General features: G+C 34.3%; 1 pseudogene; it reads right to left on the reverse strand.

Annotated features, from left to right (window-relative positions):
* Positions 1-218: 218 nt before the first annotated feature.
* On the reverse strand, positions 219-6,766 carry LOC143583873 (G-type lectin S-receptor-like serine/threonine-protein kinase At2g19130 pseudogene; annotated as a pseudogene).
* Between the last annotated feature and the right edge of the window lie 7,883 nt (positions 6,767-14,649).

Consider the following 14,649-nt stretch of genomic DNA (forward strand, 5'->3'; position numbering starts at 1 on the left):
TTGCTTGTTGCTAGTGGTTTGGTTGAGGGTATTCTAGGTTTTTATTACTCGTTGTGTTTGATCATTATTTGTTAAAATTTTATATACCACTCTACGCAGGTCAAGTTTTGGCGCCGTTTTCGGGGACACTTAGGCGATGGCGTAACTAGCTTTGATTGAAATTAATTAAATAATTGGTCTTATTTGTATTTGTGTGTCTTAGTTTGTTTTAAGCCAGTCCGTGTTATAGATTAAATATGTCTAGTCGTCCTTAGGACCATTTTGTTTCTGTTTTATTTAATCAAGTCTAGTTAATATGTTAAATAGATCGAGTCAGTTTAGGAGTATTTTATATAGAAGATGTTGGAAAGAGATGATGTTGGAAAAGGCCGAACAAGAGGAACGTGAAAGACTCCAAAAGATAGAGGCATTGGAAGCTAGTCTTGATAAGTTGATCGAAATATATAGGCTCCGTAAATTAGAAGAACTAGAAGCTAGGTTAGAGGAGTTAAGTGCTAGATATCAAATTGAGAGTTTTTCTTACAATGAGCAGGAAGCCGTTTATGAAACAGATGATGAATTCTGGAATAATGATGATGAGGGCGTAATAGAAGAGATGGAGTTGGAGCTACCTGATTACACGGATCTGAGCGAAGATGCCTTTGTGGAGCCACTTGACCAGATGGAAGATGACGAAGAGGAGGAGCATACACCATCTTGGGAAGATGAGTTTGGTGATGAGTTAGTGGGTTTACCAGTTTTTGAAAAACATGGAGAATTTGACCCTGTTAGCGATCTTATCTATTTAGAAAAACTAATCATGGGGAAGCTAACAATAGAGATCAAAATGTCACCAAAAGAAGAAAAAGAAGAGGAAGCGGTAACAGATGATGTGGAGTCATTAGAGTTAGTTGAGTCGTTACATCCTATGAAGGTTAGAATGTCAGTGGATGAACTAGATAGTGGATCGCCACTGAAATCGAAAAAGCCACAGAAGAGGGTGAGAAAATGCTTGGATCAGCACATTTTGAGGGTTCAAAAGTGGTACATTAAGAGTTATAGGACAACGCTAAAATGCAGGAATAACCATTTTCCTCATTATATGCCACGTATTAGGTTTGGCCCGGGTAAGTTTAAGTATTGGTGGTCCGACCAGTTTGTGTGTTTTATATTACTGTTTAGTTTCACTATGTGCCATTTGTTTGAATATGTTGGACGGGTGGAATTAAATGTGTTAGACCGGGGTTGGATAAAAGAAAAGCCTTCTGATTGAAATTTCGGGAGCGAGTATGGCTGAAGACTCTTCTGTAAACTTAGCGCTTCCCAGGAGGCAACCCGGTAGTATGTTTTTGCTTTTATTTTTAATTTTTATTTTTGAGGTTTCTTGCTTTCTTTTGCTGGTCGCGTGTTTTCTGTTTTTCTTTCAGGTTGCAACAAGATTGCTTGTGGAAGGTTGATAATACATGGTTTGATTCAAGTGTGGGGAGGTCAATTGTTGATTGATTGCCGAGTTCGTTCGTAAGTGATATCTTGGCAGAGAGCACTGGAGTGTGAGGCTTTCGTTCGAATTGGAGGGCATGAGACACGACTCGCAAGGCAATATCGTCATATTTACCAGGGGAGTCTGTTCCACTTTACTTATATTTGAATGCGCTTTAATTTTTGTCTTTTTCCTGTCTCATTGAGGACAATGTGACATTTAAGTGTGGGGATGAGAAACTGACATTTTTATATTTAAAAAAATCCAAAAATTTTAAAAAATAATAATAATAATAATAATAATAATAATAAAATTATAATAAAAAAAATTGAAAAAATGTCCCGAATAATTATTGAAATTTTTTGCCAATAATGGAAAATGATAGAAAAATTTGAGATTGGTTTTTTAAACTACTATTATATATGAGATTAAATAAAAGATAACGCACTTAATTTGGGATGTGTCGGTAGGCCGAACCAGCTTTGATAGTCCTCTTTAGCAGATTTTATATATCTAATAATTTAAAAAATGGTGAAACCGAATTTCGATGCTTAGGGAGGATTATTATAATCTAAAAACTTTAAGATTGTAATACTTAGATGTACTCAAACCAGCACACACCACATGTCCATCTTTTTACGAGCTTAGAAAATAGTTATATATTTAGTGTGATATAAAAATAGAAAGATAAAAAAAAAGATAGAAAAAAAATGAATGAAATGACAAAAAAAAGTATGTTTTGAAAGTTATAAGTATTCCAAAAGTTGGTCCGAAAAGCAATGAAAAAGAGAAAGTTATGTATTGTAAAATGTCAAAGAAGCATTCTCAAAAATAGAAAAAGAGGCCAAAGTGCACATACTAGACGGGACTGAGAGTTTACGCGTTTCTAAGGGGATGGTGACACTGAGGTTATCGCTATGGGGCCTCAAGCTTTTTAGTCAATAAATATTTTTTTAGGGAATATATAGGACAAAGTCCAATAATATTTAGGGTATGCTCGTACGGCCTCCGCATGACCATTCATCCATCAAATTTTACCGAGTGTATCTACTTAGTACCATCAACGAGTCCTTAGCTTATGGTGATTTGTCAAACCATTCTGCTTTGACTCTAGTTTTTGTAGCTCTCTTTGTTTGAGATGGGGTAGGTGTAGCCGTAGTTTTTTTGAATTTAAAACGCTTAATGCAATTGGAGGCTTGATAGGCTGGTGGTTGGGTTTAAGTGGACAACAATATCGGCAATCGTGATTTTTGCGTTTATCTGTGCTTAAAAGATAACCTATATGTTTTAAAGATTAGTCTTGAATTATGATTCCATTGCAAAATACTTTTTCAGGGACGAAAAAGGTTTAAGTGTGAGGATATTTGATATTAGCTTAATTATATATATTTATTATTATTATTTCCTCACACTTTTGAGTAACTTTTAAAGTGTTTTTATCAACTAATTGGCATAATTGGTTCATATATGGGTTTTTATGGTCTCAAGTGAAAATGAACTAAAATGAGTATTCTTACTAAACTTGAGACCAACAAAGAATAAAAAGCCGAATCAATTAAAAGTATAAATAAGTAATCACGATTAAAAATAAATAAATAAAAGAACATGTTTATTTAGATCATAGAATATATATAGTTTTACTAATTAATACATATTTTTTTGTTTTTTGTTCAGACGCAAGTCAAGAGAGGGGCTGCCCCCTATTCGATCAGGAGGTGTTTGGCTAGAGGAGTTGGGAGCTTCAAAAGGAATATCATTATTATCATTGGATTAAAGAAGAGATCAAGCTACTTGGCAAGTTACTCAGTCATATTTATTTCTTTTCGATGAACCGCACTTTATTTTTTTATTCTTGTTTCATCGATTATTATGGTTGGCTAAACTTTTATACTGCCTGGGCTTGTGATGATGTTTTGTTGATTATTTTTGGACTTGTTGGTTTTCGGGTTTTGTTTATGAGATTTTGGTTAATTAAAAGTTTTGATTAGTTTTATTGGATGTGTCTCATGCGTATTTACTTTTGATTTATGCTTGAATGAATGTTTCACATGTTGCTTGATTGATTATCTTTCGATTATAGGTTACATGTTAGGGTTGTTTACTGTGTGTTTGCAACTTGTTTATGGTTTATTGAGCTCATTTACCATAGAAACTGATTTTTGGCATATTATTAGAAGTTTATATTCTTACTAGCTTAAATATCCGACGGGTGATAAGTTGTCGGGTTTGTCTGCGTTGTTAGGGTTTTAGGTTAAATTATCTGACAGGAGGTTTGCCTATTTTTGCCTTAATTTCACTGTTTACCCGTGTCCTTTAAACTGTTCAAAACCACCCCGTGTACTTAGGTGCATTGAGATAGTGAAACCAAGGGGTTAGCTGTTTTCTAGGGTAATTAATCATAGTTGGTGCAGTGACAGGTGAACCAATAAGCCGGTGTTTTTACATGATCTCTAAGATTTCTTTTTAGGCGACACCTTGAGAGTGATTAAGGATCCATTAAGTTTCCTAGAGCTTAATACCTTTAGATTCCCGGTTCCCATAGCATTTTTCCCATAACCGATAAAGGCCGAGTCGTCACAATTCAGATTCCTTGCCTAGGTAACTCTTGCTCTCATTTGATTTTGCTAAAGTCTTATTCGGTAATTTAATTTTCTAGTTTGCTATTGTGAACTCCCGATTGAGGAAGACTCGTTGAAGATTGAGGAAGACACGTTGAAGAATGGAACATCCTCCGTGCCATCAACAAAAAACTTTAAAGATTGCGGGAATGGAGGCATGCTCACATCCACAACCCCTTCGAGAATATGTTCCACCTCACTCATTGATGGCCTACTTTCTTCTTCATCTTGAATACACCAATATGCAATTTTGCAAATTTTCATGACTTCTTCAACATCAGCTTCCCTATTTAACCTACTGTCTAGCAGGCCAAGAATATCGCCTCCCTCCATAACAACATTTGCACCCACGCTAGGGAAGAATGTAAAACTTGAACCTTCACAAGATTGCTCAGAATTTCGTGTACCACGTACTAGTTCAAAAAGTAGCATTCCATAGCTATAAACATCTGCTTTGGGAGTGATAGGCACCCCTGACAACCATTCTGGAGCTAGATATCCCCGTGTTCCTCTCATAGTTGTCAAAACCTTGCTAAAGTCTCGGCCCACAAGCTTAGCTAGACCAAAATCTGCAACTTTTGGGCAGAACTCTACATCCAAATGAATGTTTTCTGGCTTTATGTCACAATGAATTATACAATCTCTACACTTCTCATGAAGATAAACCCATCTTCTTGCAGTTCCAACTGCAATCTGATACCTAGTTTTCCAGTCTAGAACATTATCTTGTTTTCTATGGAAAAGATGGAAATCTAGAGAACCATTTGGCATGTAATCATACACCAACAACTTATGGTTACCTTCTCCACAAAACCCACGAAGGCGTACTAGATTAACATGTTGGATGGTCCCAATTGTGCTGACTTTGCTCCTAAATTGCTTCTCTCCTTGGCTAACACTTTCAAGTTTTTTCACTGCCACACTAGATGAATCGCGTAGTACCCCCTTGAAAACAGAACCAAATCCACCTCCTCCAAGTTTATCAGAGAAATTTTTAGTGGCTATCTCTAAATCTCTATAGACAAACGCTACCAACGATCCCTCCATTCTTGTTCTACGAGCCCATATCGACTTTTTTCTATTGATTATAAGAATAATTAGACCCGAGACAAAAACCACGCCTGCAATGGATCCGACAATAGTACCCACATTGATCTTGTCATTCTTAATATGATGTTGAAGATCTTTAGAAGCAACTTTGATGTTCAATACAAATTTCTATATAGTTGACTCGCCTGAAACAAACACAAGTGATATGTTGATTAAGTTTTCACTATTCCAGAGGCGACACGTTTTGAAGATAAAACTATATCCTTCGCAACTGCAGTCATCCAAGCAAGATCTTCTGCATGCTGATTCATCCAACGATGGAGTTTCTTTTTCATGAAATGTTGAAAGAAACTTAACTGGGACATAACTTAAAACATGTCAACTCGGTTTTTCTGACACATCCTCTAGAAAATTCATTCTGATTCCAATCACTCTGTGATGTAGACTCAAAACCAGTCAAGCAGTTACAGGGTGGCAAGATCTGTTGATTGCAAACACTAAACGCCCCACACTTAGCATAAACATCGCAAGTTTGTCGAGGTTGAGACCAAAACAAATACCACTTCTCGGAACTCTCCTCCCATGTCAGCTGCTGAATCTGACCTGAGACGTCTATTACTAATCTGGATACAACTGAAGAATTGTAGAAAGAATATGTAAAATAGCTCTCATTCATTGTCTACATAGCTGAAATTGAAAATGTAAGGCACATTGATATCAGGTATTGAGCTAAAATATTGACCATTCCAAGGTCCACTAGCCCAATACTCTACAGATCTATTCCACTTGAGTGCATACTGCTTCTTCTTTTGTAAATTCATTAAAGAAAAGAGTCCCAACGCAGCATCCTCCATATTTCTCCAAGACGTAATAACCTGCGTTGCATTTGTAAGCTTATTGTATCCGAACTTACTACCAGGCAAAGGGTATGAGTTGGATGATCAAAACTTTGCCAAATCGGTGGGCTTGAACTGGACCCATATCTCAAAACTAAATTACCATCATCAAGAAGAACTACTGATGATGCAGGCGCAATAGTAGAAATCATTTTTGTTGACCAAATTGGAGCGTTTGACTCGTCTAAAAGCACCAAGTTACCATCTTTTATTTTAAGCTTAGAAGAGAATCTGTCAAAGATTGGTGTTTCTCTATTTGCTACCCATACTATTGTTAGTGTTTTGACTTTTTTGTGCCAAATTCCTATGTAATAGTTGGGAGGCTTACCTGGTCTAAAGAAGCCCATTTCAAAGTTTCCTGCAAGAGAGACAAGTGTCTGATCTCCAGAGAGGGATTGGTTCATAGCCAAGGTATCAACACCAGAAATAAGCGGAGGAAAGACAAAGAAACAGAAAAGGATATTAGAAGCTGTGAAATTCATGCTCAGTTGCTCCCCGTGTGCAACTTGGCTCATTACAAGAAATTATGAGCATGACAATCAGGCAACATTAAAGGAAATTCATGACACTGAAATGTTAACTCAATATATGTATTTTTGAAGGTATGAATAATCAACCTTAATATATGTATGGACAATAATATTTAGAACAGTAAGGCCAAGGGATAAGTTTTGTCCATGAACTAGTCATTGTTTAATAATTGTTCATCATAGAAGGATTTAATAATTATATGAATTTATAATATTGTTATACACCATTTGTTTATAAAAATCCATTACATTCACTATTTAGGTCATTAAAAAGTTTAACTAACAACTAGAGGGCTTGTAGTCTAGTTGCATTAATGTGTTTAACTGTATCACGATGTATGACAATAAATGTGTCTAGTGATGATATCAAGGCGTATGATAATAATGTATTAATTATAATATTTGTTTCTAAAGAAATAATAGCAAAAATATTTAATATAATGACAAAAACATATTACATACTAAAAGATATTTTGTTTTGAATATCTGAATGGCAACATGAATTCCGAAATTTTACACGAGGTGAACTCTTAGGTTGGACATGCATATTGACCCTTTTATCCAGAACTAGTATTTGTGTTCGCGTGATTTGGTGTGTTTTTGCATTCGAAACCTTTACGTAAGCCACCCGTGTGTTGTGGCGAATGCCCTGAACTCCGCGAAAAACATGAATACTGGTAATGGTAGCAAAGTTGTCCGGACCATAGTTCATTACGATAAAGGAAAAAAACAGTTATATTTGACAGGTTCGATTCCAAATAATATTTTTAATGAAACATAGAAAATATAAACACATCAATGGTGTATTTAGAATTTTATAATGCATCGTATTATATTATTAGAACAGTGAAAAGAGTAAATGGCGTGACTTTTTTTAGATATCCGAATATAAATACCCTTAAATATTAGAACCCACCTCTAATTTTCCATCTAACTTTTCTGTTTTGACATAACATTCTTAACTAGTTCATGTTTTGGTAGATATTACAACTTAAAATATGATAAAACTAAGGGCATGGCCGGTTCTAAGAGTGGTTGATGTGAGAGCCCAATAGGGGCACTTTTTTTCACTGAGCACAAAAAATTTTAAAAATTCATAATGTTATATATATATATATATATATATAATACACGAACGTTTATAATCTCATTATTTTTATGAAACCCAAACACCCTTTAGACTCATTTTTATAAATTGCTCAAAGACTTATAGGCCATTAAAAATTGAAAAAAGACTCGCTACTTTAAATTAATCAATAAAAGTTATGTAAAAATTTGAAACAAATAGTCGGGATGACGACAACGTCGATTTCAAACATCAGCAGCCACGGTAGAATCTGCAGAATAGAGTTTTTTTTTAAATTGTAATTATTGAAATCTTATTTACGATCCACAATACCCAATAAAGACTTATCGGGTTGGCGATGATAACCATCGAGAACGAAATATTAGAGAGCATAAATTGCGAAGAGTTGATTCCCCAATTTGCTATCAAGAATGTTATGATAGTTTCATAAATCCTCGGTAAGCTATTAGCCTATTTAGTATGTCATAAACTCATTCTAGTATCATGATTTTGATAGTTATGTATATTGTCATAACTTTAATCGTCATTAAAAAATGTTCACATTATTTAATATGTTAAGGCTTAAGGAGCATGTTTTTTCCGTCTCAGCCGGGACACGTGAATTCTCAGAGTCGGTCCTGACTAAAGGAGAAACTCCTAAACATATGGCGGGAGGTCCTTTGGGATAAAGGCTCAAATTTAGTTGATATTGTTTAGCGGCCATTTAAAAGAAAGGAACAAGATCTGCAGCCCAATTGGATCGAGTCACGTAATTCCTGTAGTTGAACACAAGGCTATTAGTGTCTTGATGTAGTTGTTGCTCATAAATATTTTGGACATGTATCTTTTACTAATTCTACTTGTAAATTTACATAAATCTATATCGGCATTTATTATAAGACTCGAACCCTCGGTCGGTGATGCCACTATGTACCCCTGAATGATGCCACTGTGTACCCCTTTGATAACAGTGGATGTAAGCAACTGATCTTGTAGTTAAGAAAATCAAATGGGTCCAACTTCCTCTACAAATATCTTATGCAATAATCAAGAAACAAGTAGGACCATCCATTAATTGCTATAGATATTATGATATGGTTGAAGACGTTAAACTTGAATTTTGGAAATAAAGATCAAATGTGTTATAGATAATTCTTGGTGAATTATTTATTAAGTATTTTATATTTAAAGTAGATATAATTATTAGTTTTAACTAATAAGGTTTATCTAGGAGTTTATTTGTTTATTAAAATAGAGTTTGTGTTGGGCTAGGATTAGAATGAGTTTAGTATAAATAGATGGTTAGAGGTATTGTAATTTGTGTACTTTATTTTATAATAATAAAAAGAGTCTGAACAAGTTGTTCAATCTTGTGTTTGTGTGTTCGATCAAGGGCATGATTTCCAACAATTGGTATCAGAGCTTGGCGTTGGCGGTTTTGAGAGTTGTTTTTCGAAAAGGGGAGCAGCCCCTCGCGGGGTTGCAATGGCGGTGAAACCGGCAGTAGTGATTACCGGCTGTAAAGAAGGTATTTGGGATGAATTTGTGGTCGAATATATCAAGTGGTGTTCATGTTTGGTGAATGATTAATTTGTAATGTTAATCGGCAAAGTTAATAGGAATTAATTTTCGTGGAGGTTCAAAGTTTGTTGAAAAAGTCCACAGGAAGTTTTTATACTTTTAGATAGGGTACAACAGTTGTGTTGGAGAGGTGTTGAAGACTTGATGGTATAGGCAACAAAGATGATTAATCATGTTCAGTGTTTGAAAAACTTCTTAGTCGTGAATAATAAACAACGGGTGTCACTTATTCTGGCAGGTAACATACCAACGTGCTTGGTTGCGGTAGAAACATGATTAGAAGGGGCTGAAGGGGTTTTGTTTAGCAACCAAGAAGACATATAGCAGTGGCTTGTTGTGTTGGCGATCGATAGCAATATGTGCAGATCGAACAGAGGAGGTTTATTTGTTGGGTTCAACCTGGTTTTCTTTATCGTATTTTATTGTGTCGGACGCTCTTTCTAGCCAAGGAGGAAAATCGTAGCGAGGAGTTCGATTTTTATGGCGGAAAAACCAACGACCGTGTCGCGGAAGAAACGAAAGAGCGGGGAGCTAAGGAATTCGTTTGACGACCGAAGAGGCGGAATAGTGGGGTGCTATTGTCTTTGTTGGTGGTTGATATTAGTGTGTGCATATCAAGGAAGAGTGTGACATGGTGGTAAAACTACGATCAAATAAAGGTTGAATCTATTAGCAGAGATTTGCGGGTAGGTAGGCGGAAGAAGATTCGTCAAAGTGGGAGGCTTTGAATCTTGCCATGTCTAGCAAAGGAAGAAGAAAATGGTAAAAGTAGCAAGCTTGTTTTTTTCTTTGTTCGGTGGTCAAGAACGATGTAGTTCTAGGACTGGAAAGAGGGATTGAATTTGTTGATCATGGTATGGGTGAAACGGGTCCAATTCAAGATTAAGGGGGAGAATGAAGACGTAATCTTGAATTTTGGAGATAAAGATCAAACGTGTTGTAGATAATTCTTGGTGAATTATTTATTAAGTATTTTAAATTTAAAGTAGAGATAATTATTAGTTTTAACTAATAAGGTTTATCTAGGAGTTTATTTGTTTATTAAAATAGAGTTTGTGTTGGGCTAGGATTAGAATGAGTTTAGTATAAATAGATGGTTAGAGGTATTGTAATTTGTGTACTTTATTTTATAATAATAAAAAGAGTCTGAACAAGTTGTTCAATCTTGTGTTTGTGTGTTCAATCAAGGGCCTGATTTCCAACAATGGTTTCCATAAGCTGAGAGAAAATCAAGATGGTTCTTAAACTTTCTGAAACCCGATTTCATGAAGGACTAGTAGGATGTCTTTCAATCATATCGCCCGCTTAGATTTTTATTTTTCCTTTTTCTCTGTTTCTTCTTTGAGCATGTTCCTTTTGTGAACTACTTGACTGATATAAATATTGTTAGGTATCAAATAACAGTATAAGGGGTTGGTTGTAACAAAGAAAATTATAAGGATCACACTTGCACATTTGTAATAGTCAAATCTGTACTTCAACGAACCGATGAATGAAATATGGGTGTCGATGATTTGAGTAATTTCTTCTCCTCTCTTCTGGTTCTTCTTCTCTTAATCTTTGATCATTCTATATTGATACGTAACAAGTGGTATCAGCTTCTTACGAACCCTAATTTACCCAAAATTTACCTAATTCACTCAATTTTTTTAATTCCTGCCATAACCAGTCATTCACAGAGTCGTCATTTCAATTCCGGTAGCAATTCAAGGTGCGATCGATTAATTTCATTATCAATCGTTGATTCACAACATAGCAGCGTTGATTTTTACAATTCGACAACTTACAATTTACAACAATGATCAATTAGGGTTGTTTGATTTGATTTGGGCGGCGATTCAATTCGCTGGTAATTGATTGAATTAACGTTGATTTTTCACGATTCAACGATTCAACAATTGAATTAGTAATTCTAGCGGTAGTTTAACATGTAATTCAACAATCAACGTCAATTGTTCTCAGCAAACCTCCCTCCCTTTTATTTTTACTAAATTTACCCCTCCCTCAAGTTTTGTATTAATACGTTTTAAACTTTTTTAATTTTTTCTTTGCCATTTTTTTATCTTTTAATATTATTATTGTTTTAAAAAAATATTTTATTCTTTAAAGAACTTTATTCATCTTTTTTTTTTCAATAATAAAACATTTTTTTTGATCTTTGGAAATAACCGAAAAACATTATGTAAAAAAACATTTTTTTTTCTTTTTTTTAAAAAAAGGTGTTTTAATTTATAGAGTGTTCTTTTAAACAATTTTAGAGAGAGTTTAGCCTTTTAAAAAACAAAATCATACTATTTATTAATAAATAATAAAGATTAATAAAAATACGACTTGATCAATAATTTGGTGTTTTTGTCAGATGATATTAATCTCATGCACTCAAACCTAAAAAAAAAAATATTCAAATGACTTTTTTTTGTCGAGAGGGAGACATATATATATGATTAGATAAAATATACAAAACTTTTTATTATTTGTAATAAAGCTTTATACCGCTATTTCTTTAATTACATATTTTAATGCATATAATAATAAATATTAGGCTCGCAAAAAATCCAATATGGATAATTCTTAAAATTGAAATGGGTCAGGACAGAACCAAAGAATTTTTCAAGGAGGTCATGATGTGTTGGGAAAATATTAGTATCTTTTATTTATGGGTTAAAATGGACTAAAACAAGGTCTATTTTATTTTATTTCAAAACAAAAACCCGCAATCATAATTTATCTAAACCAAACAGAAACCGAAAAATCAAAACGGAACAAAAACCATAATCATCGAAACCCAACATAACTGAAATGGCAAAAACAAAAAAGCAAATGGAAAAAATCAAACCTGAACTAAGACGAAACCAGGCTTTTTTTTTTAATAAACGAGGATGACAAGAAAACATTTTAGTTATTTTACTTTTTTCGTTTTTGATTTATATTTTGGATTGTTATTTTTTCATTATTGTATTTAATGTTTTAGATGTTTTTCAAACCCTTTTAGCATTTACTTAGGTCAAGATGGGCATCTTGACCTTAAACCATCCTAACCTTTTTCTTTGATAAAATAAAATAAAATAAAAACTCATCTTGGTTCAAACCCATTATGACCCTTCACCTAACCCAGTTTAACCATTCATCTTGCCACCTCTAATAAATATTATAGTATGATCTAGTACAATAAACACAAAAAGAGAGGGGAAAAAAGAAACTTTATCATTTTTGATTTGATATTCTCAAGGAGACTAAAATGATACAAAAATGTTAGAAGGGAGTAATATATCCAAATAAAATTGTTAAATGAACAGAAAGTTGACGAGAGAGGTATGACAGTAAGGGAAAGGGGTTCGTTTTGCCTAACACATTCATTCATTAATCAAGAACTAGAGCAATAACAACTTCTTAACAGCAATAAAGATAACAATGGTGTTCTCGTGTTCATGTGGGGATTTGATATGGGAAAACATGGTTCGTGTTTGTGAGCATCATAGGTGTTCTTGCGGTTGGTTTCAATATGAAGGCAAGGTTATTGTTGTGGTCACATACCAGATTATATATTCACAACCATCAACCGATTATGAAATTTGGAAGATTTAAGAAGTTTTAATGATAGGATGGGATCACCGAAATGGGGAAAACAAAGTCCTAGCTTATTCGGAAACAAAACTCAAGAAACAATAATTCCAAATACTGCATCATCGATGGAAGAAATTTAGAACTTACAGCAAGCAGGTACAAATCAAGATTATTGTAGTTCATTTGATTTTATTCTAAATAAAGTAATACTGACTGAGGATTATGCTACAAGTCTATTCATGGATGGTCTCAAACCTTAAATAAGATTATTTTTGTTTTGGTAAAAAAATTACGCAATGATAATCAAGTAACCAAACTTTGTATGTGAGGTATGATACTTGATGAGGTAAACATAATAATGAATAAATGTTGCAAGTAACACAACGATTTAGTGAGGAAAAAGCCCGTAATCCTTATAGGTACTTCGGCAAAAAACCTTAGTAGGGGAAAACTATCCCCTATCTTCATTATATTAAGTAAAAACTGATGAATACAAGTGTAGAAGTGCTTTGATTGCGACTATGAGTACAAGTAAGTGTATACGGGTGTGCATATGTGTCCTATTATGATCAAAACGACTTTTATTTATAGTTACAATGGTTATAACAAGTAATAATGGACATTAATTGCGTTGGCGAGGATTTGGATCAGCTGGTAGGCTGCTATCCTGATTTTTGTTTGATCCCTAATTTCATCAACAGTATCAAGATCATTGATCAGCTTATCATTATTATTTTTAGGATCCTGGAGATGGATCCTTGCTGTTGGGATCACCATTTCTGTTGGAATTACTGCTTCAGCATCAAAAACCAGAGTAAGGTGTTTGCCTGTTGCATTTTTTGTTGTAGTTCTATCCGGCTATATGACAAAACGTAGTACTTCTGCCCATCTTCCATTCTTGTCACTTAACGTTTTCTCCCAATTGTTGATGATGTTGTTGTTGCTGGGTGGTTCAGCTTGTCCATTAGCTTGAGGGTGGACAAGAGTGGAAGTTATCACCTAGATTTCCCAACTGAGATACCAAATCTTGAATTGAAACCCTTTGTCGTGTGTTATCTATGCTGAGATACCAAATCTTGTAAGGATGTTGGCTTTATGAAGGATAAGACTTATTTAACCCTGACTTGTATAAATGCTTCTGCTTCTATCCATTTAGAGAAGTAGTCCATCATTGCAAGCATGAATATTTTTTCTCTCTGTGCCTTTGATAACTTTCCGACCATATCCATTACTCACTTCATGAATGGCCAAGGGGATACAATTGGATACATTGGTTCCGCCGATTAATGGAGTATATTGTTATGTCTTTGACAAGCATCACCTTTTTTAGCGAAATCCATAGCATCTTTTCTCATGGTTGGCCAATAGAATCTTGTTCTTAGTATTTTGGAGAAGAGTGATCTGCCCCCAGTATGGTTACAACAATCTCCTTCGTGAATTTATTTTAATACATCTTGGATCTCAGGATCCTTAAGACATTTAAGATAAGCACCTGCTAATGATTTCCTACACAAAACATCATATAATAAAATAAAACAAGATACTTTCATTCCAAAGGATCTATGCTTGTTTTCGTTAGTTGAAATTTATCCACTTTGTAAATACGTCTTCATCAGTAGGATCCAGGATCCTTTTGCTATGGTGGAACCTATATTCAAAACTTTCAAATAATTATTATTTTTCTTTAGGATCCACTGAATTAATCAGTGGATGTAGAATATGGATGATTGGGATCTTGTTGTCTGTCGATATCTTGAGGGCTGATCCGAGATTTGCTAAGGCTTCAGTTTCAACATTTTTCTCTTTTGAAACATTTTCTATGTTGAGAATCTTAAATTCTTTACAAGTTCCTTGACTATTTGTAAGTATATGGCCAATCTTTCAC

This window comes from Bidens hawaiensis, unplaced genomic scaffold (genome assembly GCF_021521415.1).
Source record: "Bidens hawaiensis isolate Kalapana, Puna unplaced genomic scaffold, B.hawaiensis_p1.1 tig00032655_1, whole genome shotgun sequence".
Lineage (NCBI taxonomy): Eukaryota > Viridiplantae > Streptophyta > Magnoliopsida > Asterales > Asteraceae > Bidens > Bidens hawaiensis.